Source organism: Strigops habroptila, chromosome W (assembly GCF_004027225.2).
Source record: "Strigops habroptila isolate Jane chromosome W, bStrHab1.2.pri, whole genome shotgun sequence".
Lineage (NCBI taxonomy): Eukaryota > Metazoa > Chordata > Aves > Psittaciformes > Psittacidae > Strigops > Strigops habroptila.
In genome coordinates, this window is record NC_044301.2 from 34,850,931 (window position 1) to 34,864,844 (window position 13,914).

General features: G+C 48.9%; 1 protein-coding gene across 1 annotated transcript in view; it reads right to left on the reverse strand.

The window, feature by feature from the left end:
* Window positions 1-13,914, reverse strand: part of LOC115619110 (transcription factor RFX3-like) — a 165,545-nt gene that overhangs the window by 26,462 nt on the left and 125,169 nt on the right. The window lies entirely within an intron of this gene.

Consider the following 13,914-nt stretch of genomic DNA (forward strand, 5'->3'; position numbering starts at 1 on the left):
CAGCTATTAACAGAAGGCGCCCTACTGCTCGAGAAAGAAAATATAGGAGGTACACGCCACGGGCCACCCTATGGTTTTACCTGCGGGATCACGGAGAAGACATGAGAAAGTGGGATGGAAAACCTACTTCAGCTCTGGAGCAACGGGTGCGTGAACTGAAGAGGAGAACAATGGTCAAGGATGATCCTCCCAGGAAAGCTGCTGCTCCAGTCTCTGGCGAGCAGTTTCCCAGATGGAGTGAAAGAGCTGATTTTACTCCAGCTCCTGTGATAAGGAATACTAATCCCTTTCTACAAGACAGAAGTGGAGAATTTTGTGATCACTATTAGAGGGGCCCTGCCTCCAGCCAGGTGGAGGAGAGGGATAACTGGTTTTACTGGACTGTGTGGATCAGATGGCCTGGCACATCAGTCCCACAGAAGTATAAGGCTCTAGTAGATACCGGTGCACAGTGTACTCTGATGCTATCAAGGTATCAAGGGGTGAAACCCAATTATATTTCTGGAGTGACAGGAGGATCCCAAGCGTTAACTATGCTGGAAGCTGAAATCAGCCTGACTGGGAGGAAGTGGCAAAAGCACCCCATTGTGACTGGTCCAGGGGCTCCATGCATCCTTGGCATAGACTATCTCAGGAGAGGGTATTTCAAAGACCCAAAAGGGTATAGATGGGCTTTTGGTATCGCTGCCTTGGAGACAGAGGAAATTAAGCAGCTGTCCACCTTACCCGGTCTCTCTTCTGTTGTGGGGTTGCTGAAGGTCGAAGAACAACAAGTGCCAATTGCGACCACAACAGTGCACCGGCGGCAATATCGCACCAACCGAGACTCCTTGATTCCCATCCGTAAGCTGATCCGCAGACTGGAGAGCCAAGGAGTGATCAGCAGGACCCCCTCACCCTTTCATAGCCCCATATGGCCAGTGCAAAAGTCTAATGGAGAGTGGAGACTAACAGTAGACTATCGTGGCCTGAACGAAGTCACGCCACCATTGAGTGCTGCCGTACCGGACATGGTAGAACTTCAATATGAACTGGAGTCAAAGGCAGCCAAGTGGTATGCCACAATTGACATTGCCAATGCATTTTTCTCAATCCCTTTGGCAGCAGAATGCAGGCCACAGTTTGCTTTCACTTGGAGGGTCGTCCAGTACACTTGGAACCGACTGCCCCAGGGGTGGAAACACAGCCCCACCATCTGCCATGGATTGATCCAGACTGCACTGGAACAGGGGCAAGCTCCAGAACACCTGCAATACATTGATGACATCATCGTGTGGGGTGATACAGCGGAAGAAGTTTTTGAGAAAGGGAGGAAGATAATCCAAATCCTGCTGAAGGCCGGTTTTGCCGTAAAACGGAATAAGGTCAAGGGACCTGCACAGGAGATTCAATTTTGGGGAATAAAATGGCAAGATGGATGCCGCCAGATCCCCACAGACGTGATCAACAAGATAACAGCAATGTCTCCACCAACTAACAAGAAAGAAACACAAGCTTTCTTAGGTGTTGTGGGGTTCTGGAGAATGCACATCCCAAATTACAGTCTGATTGTAAGCCCTCTCTACCACGTGACCCGGAAGAAGAATGATTTCAAATGGGGCCCTGAGCAACAACAAGCCTTTGAACAAATTAAACGAGAAATAGTTCATGCAGTAGCCCTTGGACCAGTCCGGGCCGGGCCAGATGTGAAAAATGTGCTCTATACCGCAGCTGGGGAGAATGGTCCTACCTGGAGCCTCTGGCAGAAAGCTCCAGGGGAGATTCGAGGTCGACCCCTTGGCTTTTGGAGTCGGGGATATAAAGGATCCGAGGCCAGCTATACTCCCACTGAAAAAGAGATACTGGCAGCCTATGAAGGGGTTCGAGCTGCCTCAGAAGTGATTGGAACTGAAGCGCAGCTCCTCCTGGCACCCCGGTTGCCTGTGCTGGGCTGGATGTTCAAAGGCAGGGTCTCCTCTACACATCATGCAACTGATGCTACATGGAGTAAGTGGGCCGCACTAATTACAGAACGAGCTCAAATAGGAAATCCCAGTCATCCAGGAATTCTAGAAGTCATCATGGACTGGCCAGAGGGCAAAGATTTTGGGATGTCACTAGAAGAGGAGGTGACACGTGCTGAAGAGGCCCCACCATATAATGAACTGTCAGAGAGTGAAAAGCAATATGCCTTGTTTACTGATGGGTCCTGCTGTATTGTGGGAAAGCATCTGAGATGGAAGGCAGCTGTGTGGAGTCCCCTGTGACAAGTTGCAGAAACTGCTGAGGGAGAGGGTGAATTGAGTCAATTTGCAGAGGTGAAAGCCATCCAGCTGGCCTTGGACATTGCTGAACGAGAAAAATGGCCAGTACTTTATCTCTCTACTGACTCATGGATGGTGGGAAATGCCCTGTGGGGGTGGTTGCAGCAATGGAAGCAGAGCAACTGGCAACGCAGAAGTAAACCCATCTGGGCTGCTGCATTGTGGCAAGATATCGCTGCTCGGGTGCAGAACCTGGTGGCGAAGGTACGCCACATAGATGCTCATGTACCCAAGAGTCGGGCCACTGAGGAACACCAGAATAACCAGCAAGTGGATAAAGCTGCTAAGATTAAAGTGGCTCAGATGGACTTGGATTGGCAACATAAGGGTGAATTATTTTTAGCCCTGTGGGCCCATGACAGCTCAGGCCATCAAGGCAGAGATGCAACATATAGATGGGCTCGGGATCGAGGGATGGACTTAACGATGGACACTATTGCCCAGGTTATTCACGAATGTGAAACATGTGCTGCAATTAAGCAAGCCAAGCGGTTAAAGCCTCTCTGGTATGGAGGACGATGGCTGAAGTACAAGTATGGGGAGGCCTGGCAGATTGACTATATCACACTCCCACCGACCTGCCAAGGCAATCGCTATGTGCTTACCATGGTGGAAGCAACCACCGGCTGGCTGGAAACATACGCTGTGTTCCACGCCACTGCCCGGAACACTATCCTGGGCCTTGAGAAACAAGTCTTGTGGCGACACGGCACCCCAGAGAGAATCGAGTCAGACAATGGGACTCATTTCCGTAACAACCTCATAGACACTTGGGCCAAAGAGCATGGCATTGAGTGGGTATATCACATCCCCTGTCATGCACCAGCCTCTGGGAAAATCGAACGGTACAATGGGCTGTTAAAAACTACCCTGAGAGCAATGGGTGGTGGGACTTTCAAACACTGGGATACACATTTACCAAAAGCCACCTGGTTGGTCAACACGAGGGGATCTGCCAACAGGGCTGGCCCAGCCCAATTAGAACTTTTACATACTGTAGAGGGGGATAAAGTTCCTGTGGTGCACATAAAGAATTTGTTGGGGAAGACAGTCTGGGTTACTCCTGCTTCAGGTAAAGGCAAACCCTCTCGTGGGATTGCTTTTGCTCAGGGACCTGGATATACTTGGTGGGTAATGCGGGAAGATGGGGAAGTCCGATGTGTACCTCAAGGGGATTTGATTTTGGGGGAAAACAGCCAATGAACTCAATTGTATGCTGTTGCCTGCTCTATAACACTTTTATAGCCCACCAGCTAGATATCTTCAGGTCGCCAGCCATTGACCCTGACTTCCCTCCGATCATCACCTCAACAAAGAATGAATTTTGAGGAAACCAGATGAGCTCAGCAGTGACCAGACGAGTTTGGCGGTATCATCAGCAGGCAACAACCCAACACTACACACCATCCCTCCTGCCCTGAAAGACTATTACAAGAGATGGAGCCTGACATCATGGACTGGATGAGTTCAGCAATTTTACAGGGATTGGTCCATGGACTAGGGAATGATATCTTTCTCTGTGTGTGGGTGTGGGTGTATATATATGTGTATATATGAGACAGGGGCGATGGTGTGCTGAGAGATGTGGGATCTGAGCATGACGTGAATGGTATGGAATAAGGGGTGGATACTGTCCAGGGTTCAGCTATAGCAGTCATTTTTCTCCTTCTTAGTAGCTGGTGCAGTGCTGTGTTTTTTAACTTTCAGCCTGGGAACAACGCTGATAACACTGATGTTTTTAGTTGTTGCTAAGTAATGTTTATTCCAACCAAGGACTTTCTCAGTCTCATGCTTTGCCAGGGACGAGGGGAAGGCGGGCGGAAGCAGAGACAGGACACCTGACCCAAACTGGCCAAAGGGGTATTCCATACCACAGCACGTCATGCCCAGTATATAAACCGGGGGGAGTTACCCGGAAGGCCCAGATCACTGCTCGGTTCGGGCTGGGTATCGGTCGGCGTGTGGTGAGCAATTGTATCCTCTCCCCTTGTTATTTCACTAATTGTTATTATCATTGGTGGTAGCAGTAGTGGTTTTGTATTATACCTTAGTTGCGGGACTGCTCTTATCTCAACCCGTGGGAGTTACATTCTTCCCATTCTCCTCCCCATCCCTCCGGGAGCGGGGGAGGAAGAAGGGGGGGGGGGAGTGAGCGAGCGGCTGTGTGGTTCTGAGTTACCGGCTGGGCTCAAACCACGACAGCAACAGACAATCACTGTAGTTGGATAAGACATTTAAGATCATCTAGTCCAACCGTTAACCTAACACTGCCAAGTCCACCACTAAACCTTGTCCCTAAGCACCACATCTACATGTCTTTTAAATACCTCTAAGGATGGTGACTCAGGACTGTTTAGCCTGGAAAAGAGAAGGCTCAGGAGGGATCTTATCAATGTCTCTAAATACCTGATGGGAGGGTGTATTGAAGATGGAGCTAAACTCTTCTCAGTGGTCCTCAGTGACAGGACAAGAGGGAACGGGCACAAACTGAAACACAGGAAATTCCATTTGAACTTAAGAAAAATATTTTTTTGCTCTAAGGGTAGTCAAACACTGGACCAGGTTGACCAGAGAGGTTGTGGAGTCTCCATCCTCGGAGATATTAAAAACCTGACTGAACAATATCCTGAGCAACTTGCTCTGGTTGATCCTGCTTTGAGCGGGGGTTGGGAAGGGGTTTGGACTAGACAATCTCCGGAGATCCCTTCCAACCTCAACTATTCTGTGGTTCTGTGATTACACTTGAAGTCACCATGGCAAAAGGTGTCATTTACAGTATCAAAAATAGCTTTGCTAGCTACAAAGATAGCTGAGGCTCTATGTCTTAAAATATTAATCCAGCTTTATCAAGTGATTATTGTTTGGTCCACAGAAAGGATATAAAACTTAGTATTTACAAGGATTATACTGCTCATCCCACAGTTGGACAACTTGTCCAGAAGGATGCTGTGAGGGACAATATCAAAAGCCTCACTAAAATCCAGAAAGACCTCCTTTCCTTCATCTACTAGGTGGGTGACCTTATCATAGAAGGATATCAAATTAGTTAGACAGGACTTTCCCTTTGTGAACCCATGTTGACTGTGCCTGATGATTGCATTGTTCTTTAAATGCTTTTCAGTAGCATCCAGTATGATCTTCTCCATAATTTTTCCAGGAACTGAGGTTAGACTAACTAACAGGTCTGTAGTTTCCTAGGTCTTCCCTCACACACTTCTTGTAAATTGGAATAACATTGGCTGGCTTCCAGTCAGCAGGGACCTCCCCAGACTCCTTTGGTAGATGATCAAGAGGGGTCCAGCCGTAACATCCTCTAGCTCCTTCAGTACTCTGGGATTAATCCCATCAGGCCCCATGGATTTGTGAACGTTCAACTGATACAGCCGGTCCCTTACAATTTCAGTGTCCTCAAATGGAAAGTCACTGTTCCTGCACTCATGATCCTCCAACTCAGGGGACTGGGCAGCCCAAGGCCTATCCGTATTATTAAAGACTGATGCAAAAAAAGCATTGAATGCCTCTGCTTTTTCTTCATCAGTAGCTCTCTGAATAGATTAAAGTTTTCTCTCCTGAAGTCCAGCACAGCAACTCTGCTGTCCTTTTCTCTTATTACACTGAAAATTTTCAACTCAACCATTTCATGATCACTGTGGCCAAGACAGCTACCTACCATCACATCTCCCGCCAGTCCTTCTCTATTCACAAACGACAAGTCTAGGAGGGCATCTTTCCTAGTTGGCTCACTGTGTTGGTACCTGTGACAAGACGTTATCTCCCACAAGCCTCAAGAATTTCCAGGACCTGCTCATCACAGCAGTATGATATTCCCAGTTGATGTCTGGGAAGTTGGAGTCTCTCATAAGGACAAGGGCTACCAATTCAGAGATTTATCCTAATTGCCTATAGAATAACTCATCGGTGCTTACATCCTGGCTGGGTGATTGGTAGTAGACGCCCACTACAACATGTCCTTTGTTTTCCATCCCCCTAATCCTCACCCAGAGGCTCTCCACCACATCACCGCTAACTGTAAGGGCCGTACGATCAAACCTCTCCCCTAAGTATAGTGCGACACCTCCACCTCACCTGTCCTGCCTGTCCCTCCTGAACAGCCTGTAGCTCTCCGTCATCCCAGCACTCCAATTGTGGAACTCATTCCACCAAGTCTCACTAATAGCAATGATATCATAGTTCCGGGAACTAACCAGAGCTTCCAGTTCATCCTGTTTGTTTCTCATACTGCATGAGTTGGTGTACAAGCATTTCAGATATGCTCTGGAGCCCTAAATCTAAATCTGAATCTACCCTCTTTCAGTTTAAAACCGTTGCCCCTTGTCCTGTCACTACAGACCCTGGTAAAAAGTTTCTCTCTGCCCCCTTTATATATTGAAAGGCTGCAATAAGGTCTTCTCAGAGCCTTCTCTTCTCCAGGCTGAACAACCCCAACTCTCACAGCCTTTCCTCATAGGAGAGGTATTCCAGCCCTCGGATCATTATCGTGGACCTCCTCTGGACCCGCTCTAACAGAACTGGATGTGCCAGAGCTGGAGGCAGTACTCCAGGTGAGGGTCTCACGAGAGTGGAGTAGAGGAGCAGAATTGACCTGCTGGTCACGCTTCCTTCTATGCAGCCCAGGATGCAATTGGCTTTCTGGGCTACAGGTGCACATTGCCAGCTCGTGTCCAATTTTCTTGTCCACCAGTATTCCTGATTCCTTCTCCATAGGGATGCTCTCAATCCCTTCATCCCCAGCCTGTATTGATACTGGGAACTGCCCCGACCCATGTGCAAGACCTTGCACTTGGCCTTGTTGAACTTCATGAGGTTCGCATGGGCCCACTCCTCAAGCCTCTCAAGGTCCCTCTGGATGCCATCCCTTCCCTCTAGCAAATCAACTGCATCACTCATAGAATCATAGAATCGTAGACTGGTTAGGGTTGGAAAGGACCTTAAGATCACCTAGTTCCAACCCCCCTGCCACGGGCAGGGACACCTCACACTAGACCATGTTGCCCAAGGCCCTGTCCAACCTGGCCTTGAACACTGCCAGGGATGGAGCATTTACCGCTTCTTTGGGCAACCTGTTCCAGTGCCTCACCACCCTCACTGTATAGAACATCTTCCTTATATCTAACCTAAACTTCCCCTGTTTAAGTTTGAACCCATAACCCCTTGTCCTATCGCTCCAGTCCCTGATGAAGAGTCCCTCTCTGGCATCCTCGTAGGCTCCCTTCAGATACTGGAAGGCTGCTATGAGGTCTCCACGCAGCCTTCTCTTCTCCAGGCTGAACAGCCCCAACTCTCTCAGCCTGTCTTCATACGGGAGGTGCTCCAGCCCCCTTATCATCCTCGTGGCCCTCCTCTAGACTCGCTCCAACAGCTCCATGTCCTTCTTATGTTGGGGACACCAGAACTGTACACAGTACTCCAAGTGAGGACTCACGAGGGCAGAGTAGAGGGGCAGGATCACCTCCTTTGACCTGCTTGCTGGTCACGCTTCTTTTGATGCAGCCCCGGGACACGGTTTCAGCATTGTTGGCGACTAATTTCCCTCTCCCGCTTAACAGCAGGACAGTATTTTCCTTCTGTTTCTGCTTGTTGTTTATGTACCTGAAGAACCCTTTCTTGTAGTTTTTGACATCTCTGGCCTATTTCAATTGGAGCGAGCGCACACTGAAGCCAGCTCATGTTCGGATTCTCATTGACCAACACCCCCAAGTCCTTCTCCGCAGGGCTGCTCTGAATCACTTCTCCGCCCAACCTGTAGCTGTGCCTGGGATTGCCCACCTCTCAAGTGTGTCAAGGTCCTTCTGGATGGCATCCCTTCCGTCCAGCATGTCGACCGCACCACATAGCTTGGTGTCATCTGCAAACTTGCTGAGGGTGCACTCAATCCTGCTATGTCGTTCATCAAGATATTAAACAGTACTGGTCCCAATACGGACCTCTGAGGGGCACCACTCATCACTGGTTTCCATTTGGACATTGAGCCATTGACTGTAACTCTTTGGACGTGGCCATCCAGCCAGTTTCTTATCCATCTAACAGTCCATTGATCAAACCCATATTTCTCCAATTTAGCAGCAAGAATGTTGTGGAGGACCTCATCAAAGGCCTTATAGAAGTCCAGGTAGATGACATCCATAGCTCTTCCCTTGTCCACCGATGCAGTCACTCCATCGTAGAAGGCCACTGGATTAGTCAGGCACGATCTGCCCTTGCTGAAGCCATGTTGGCTGTCTCTAATCACCTCCCTGTCATCCGTATGCCTCGACATATCTTCCAGGAGGATCTGCTCCATGATCTTACCAGGCACGGAGGTGAGGCCGACTGGTTGGTAGTTCCCAGGGTCCTCCTGACTGCTATGACTTTTAAAATATAATGTAGAGTGACTCGGCAACTATATCAGCCAATTCCCTCAGGTCCCTGGCATGCATCTCGTTGGGTCCCATGGACGTGTGTATGTTCGGGTTCCTCAGGTGGTCTCGAACCTGCTCTTCTCCTATGATGGGAGGGACTCCATTCCCCCAGTCCCCCCTGCCTTGAGGTTCAGGGTCCTGAGAGATGTGGAAGAGAGATTTCCAGTGTCAGGGTGATTGATGTGCCCCAGGAGGATCAGAGCCTGCAAGTGTGATGCTTCCTGTAGTCGAAGTAAGGATGCAAATGCTTCATCAACATCCTCCCCTTGATCAGGCGGCCTGTAGTAAACACCAACCACAAGGTTTCCTTTGTTGGCTGTTCCCTTATTTTTATCCATAAGCTCTCAACCTGTTCAATGCTGTTTTTCAAAGGCAGCTCTGTGCAGTCAATCCATCTTTTTACACAGACACCACCACACCCCCCCCCCCGCTCCTTCATTGCCTGTCCCTTTTGAACAGTTTATAGTCATCGATTGCAGCACTCCAGGCATGCAGTTTGTCCCACCACATTTCAGCAATAGCTATTAGATCATAGCTTTCCAGCTGCACAATGGCTTCCAAGCCCTCCTGTTTGTTACCCATGCTGCGTGCATCGTTATAGAGGCACTTTAGTGGGCCTATTGACCATGTCACTTTTTTAGAGGAACATGCCCTAATTTCTTTGTGGCATTTCTCAAGTGTTTCCCTGTCGATTCCCAATCCATCAGCAGCCCTCGGCTCTTGTCTGGTGCTCAAAACTCCATCCCCTTTCCCCACTAAATCCAGTTTAAAGCCCTCCTTATAAGTCTGGCCAGCTTGTTGGCAAAGACACTCTTGCCCCACTTGGTCAGGTGAATCCCATCACCTCCCAACAGACCTGGCTTCTCAGACAGTCACAGAATCGTAGAATCCCAGGTTGGAAGGGACCTCAAGGATCATCTGGTCCAACCATTCTAGGCAAAGCATGATCTAGACTAGATGTCCCAGCATGCTATCCAGCCGAATCTTAAAAGTGTCCAGTGCTGGGGAATCCACCGTTTCCCTGGGGATGCTATTCTAGTGGCTGATTATTCTCATTGTGAAAAATTTTCCCCTAGTGTCCAACCGGAATCTCCACAGGAGTAACTTGTACCCATTACCTCTCATCTTTTCCATGTGATACCTTGTAAAAAGGGAATCTCTGTCTTCTGTGTAGCCACCCTTTAAATACTGGTGATAAGGTCTCCCCTGAGCCACCTTTTCTCCAGGCTGAACAAACCCTGTTCTCTCAGCTTTTCCTCATGCGGCAGGCTTCCCAGTCCTTCGGTCATCTTTGCGGCCCTTCTCTGGACCCTCTCCAGCCTGTCCACATCTTTTTTGTATAGTGGTGACCAAAAGTGAACACATTATTCCAGGTGTGGCGTGACAAGTGCTGAGTAGAGTTGGATAATGACATCTTTATCTCTGCTGGTGATGCCCTTGTTGATGCAACCCAGCATCCTGTTGGCTTTCTTTGTCACAGCAACAGCACACTGTTCACTCATATTGAGCTGCTTGTCCACCAGGACCCTCGGGTCCATTTTCACAGAGCTGCTGCCCAGCCGTGTAGATCCCAGCCTGTGCTGCACTCTTTTATTTTGTTTTCCCAGGTGCAAGACCTTACACTTGTCCTTGTCGAACTTCATAAGGTTCTTGTTAGCCCACTCATCCAGCCTATCCAGGTCATCCTGCAGGGTGGCTCTCCCTTCCAAAGCGTCCACTTCCCCACTCAGTGTGGTATCGTCGGCAAACTTGGTTAGGGTACATTTGATCCCATCTTCCAGATCATTTATGAAGATATTAAACAGCGTTGGGTCCAATATTGATCCCAGGAGGACCCCACTAGTGACAGGTCGCCAGTCTGAAAAGGAGCTATTTGCCACCACCCTCTGGATGCAGCCTATCATCCAGTTCCCCACCCACTGCAGAGACCACTTGTCTAGACCATAACGTATCAGATTCTCTAGGAGGAGGCTGTGGGAAACTGTATTGAAAGCCTTGGAGAAATCCAGGTAGATAATGTCCACCGCTCGCCCCACATCAACCGAGCAGGTTACTTTATCATAGAAGGTGATCAGGTCTGTCAAGCATGATTTGCCCCTGGTGAATTCATGCTGGCTTTTCCCAATCATGTGCTTCATTTGACTTGTGATAGCCCCCAGGAGGATTCGTTCCATAACCTTCCTGGGGAGTGAAGTAAGACTGATGAGCCTATAATTTCCTGGATCCTCCTTTGAGATCCAATTTCGAGATCCTCCTTCTTGTAGATGGGGGTGACATTAAGCCTTCTGGGATGTCCCCCGATCTCCACGACTTCTCAAAGATTATGGAGAGCGGCCTCGCAATGACATCAGCCAGCTCTCTTAACACCCTCAGGTGGATATTGTCAGGACCCATCGATTTGTAGGGGTCAAGCTCCTGTAGTAGTTCACATACCAACTCTTCCTTCACTGATGGTGGGTCTGTGTTTTCATCAACCTGGATTTTTGTTCCCAAGGCCTGGGGCTCAACAGTGCTGGTAAAGACAGAGGTGAAGAAAGTGTTGAGAACCTCTGCCTTTTCAGCATTGTTGGCGACTAATTTCCCTCTCCCGCTTAACAGCAGGACAACATTTTCCTTCTGTTTCTGCTTGTTGTTTATGCACCTGAAGAACCCTTTCTTGTAGTTTTTGACATCTCTGGCCTATTTCAATTGGAGATGAGCTTTTGCTTTTCTAACTGTGCCTCTGCACCCCCTTGTAGTTCTCAATGGTTATCCGTCTGCTTCTCCATCTCTGTTACACTTCTCTTTTGGTTTTGAGTAGACTCAGAAGCTTGCAGTTAAGCCAAGGGGGTCTCTCGCTCCTCCTACTTCCCTTACCTTTAAAGGGGATGAACTGTTTTTGCGCTTCCAGGAGAGCGTTCTTGAAAATCTCCCAGCACTCGCTAGCTCCTTTATCCTCTGTGGAAGCTTCCCACAGATTCCCTCCCAACTGAGCTCTGAGTGAGCTGAAGTTTGTTCTTCTGAAATCTAGAACCTTTGTCTTGGTGCTAACCTTCAGCGTGCTCAGCCAGATCCCAAACTCCACAGTATTGTGATCACTGCAGCCAAGGCTACCACTAACCCAGATATTTACGAAGCAGGTTTTCTTGGTTTGTGAGTAGCAAGTCCAGCACTGCCTCATTCCTGTTTGGCACATCTAACATTTGTATGAGGAAGCAGTCTTCTACGCATTCCAGGAACTTGATGGATGCCATAGAATAGAATCATAGAATAGTTAGGGTTGGAAAGGACCTTAAGATCATCTAGTTCCAACCTCCCTGCCACGGGCAGGGACACCTCACACTAGACCATGTCGCCTAAGGCCCTGTCCAACCTGGCCTAGAACACTGCCAGGGATGGAGCATTCACAACTTCCTTGGGCAACCCATTCCAGTGCCTCGCCACCCTCGCGGTAAAGAACTTCTTCCTTATATCTAACCTAAACTTCCCCTGTTTAAGTTTGAACCCATGTGAGCTGCTGTATCATTCTTCCAACAAATGTCTGGGTAGTTGAAGTCACCCATAAGAACCATGTTCTGTTGACCCAAAGCTTGCTTAAATGACCCAAATATTGCTTTGTTGGCCTTATCGTCTTGGTTTGGAGGTCCGTAGCAGATGGCTACTGTAAGATCCCCCTTGGAGACGACCCCTCTGATCTTGACCCAGAGGCATTCGATATAGGGCTTCCACAATTGCCCTAGTTGACTTCTATTCATTCGAGGCTCTCCTTAACATAGAGCGCGACTCCTCCTCCTCTTCTACCCTGCCTGTCTTTATGAAACAGCCTATAGCCATCCATCGCGATCCTCCAGTCATGTGAGTTGTCCCACCATGTTTCAGCTATTCCGATAACTTTCTGATTGGGTGCAGAGCTCCACTTCCTCCTGTTTGTTCCCCAGGCTGCGTGCATTGGTATACATGCACTTGAGGTGGTTGGTCTTCTGGTTCTCATCTTGGAAGCAGCTAAGGAACATTTGTCACTGCTCTGGTTGGCCTGGCTTATTCCCCAGTTGGTTGCAATGGTGTGAGCATTGACACTTTGGACCCTGCCCCCCAAGTCCTTCAGTTTAAAGCTTGCCTCACCAAGTTGGACAGCCTGCTGCCAAGGATTCCCTTGCCTCTTCTAGACAGGTGGATACCATGCCTCCCTAACAGGCTACCATCATCAAAGAATGTCCCATTGTCATAAAAGCCAAAACCCTCACGACGGCACCAGCCACAAAACCAGTAGTTGATTTGCAATATACGCCTATTTCTGGCTGCACTCCTTCCTCTAACTGTTAAAATGGAGGAGAAGATAACTTGGGCAGCAATATTTTTCACTTGCATCCCCAGGGCTGTATAGTCTTCCTTGATTTTGCCCAGTTTCTGGCATGCCATGTCATTCGTGCCCACATGAAAGAGTAGCAGTGGATAGTAGACTCTACTCTTGACAAGTTGTGGCCCCCTCTCAGGTAGATCCATGAGCATAGAAACCAAAACCTTCAGTATGGCACCAGCTACGGAACCAGCCATTTACCTGTTCAATTCGCCTCCTCCTTCCTTGACCACTTCCTCTGACTGGGAGGATAGAGGAGATTCCAACCTGTGCTCCTGATCCTTTTAACATTGGCTCAAGAGACATATAGTCTCTTTTGATGGTTCTAAGTTGCCTCATTACAGTATCATTAGAACCTACTTGGAATAGTAGGAGCAGATGATAATCTGTAGGATCTAGGGAGGGTGCTACAGACTTTGTGCCCAGACTGCCAGCTACTGGGGGCATGACCGAATTTGGTGCCAACTACTGGAGTCAGACCACAGTTGCAGACATCCCTGGCCTGTGGTGTCAGCTACTGGAGTGAGTGGGAGTCTTTAACCTCTAGTCACTGGGGTGGGAACAGTGTGGGTCCCAAAAAACAGTTACTGGGCAGGCAGACTGGTGTGAGTGAGGTGAGCAAGGCGCTCAGTGTTGGCAGCTGGAGGAGGACCGTGGGTCTCAGCCTGTGTGGCTGGTGCTGGCTGCTGGAGGAAGGCAAGTGTCTGTATCTTCCCCAGACCTGGTGTACATTACATGGGGGTGTGCATGTGTATTCACTATATCAAAATTCAAGCTGGACTGGATCACAAGTAGCAGGGACCTCGGGTCTGGGCCAGGGTATCAGGCAGGCAAGGGTCTGTGCTGGTATGCCCAG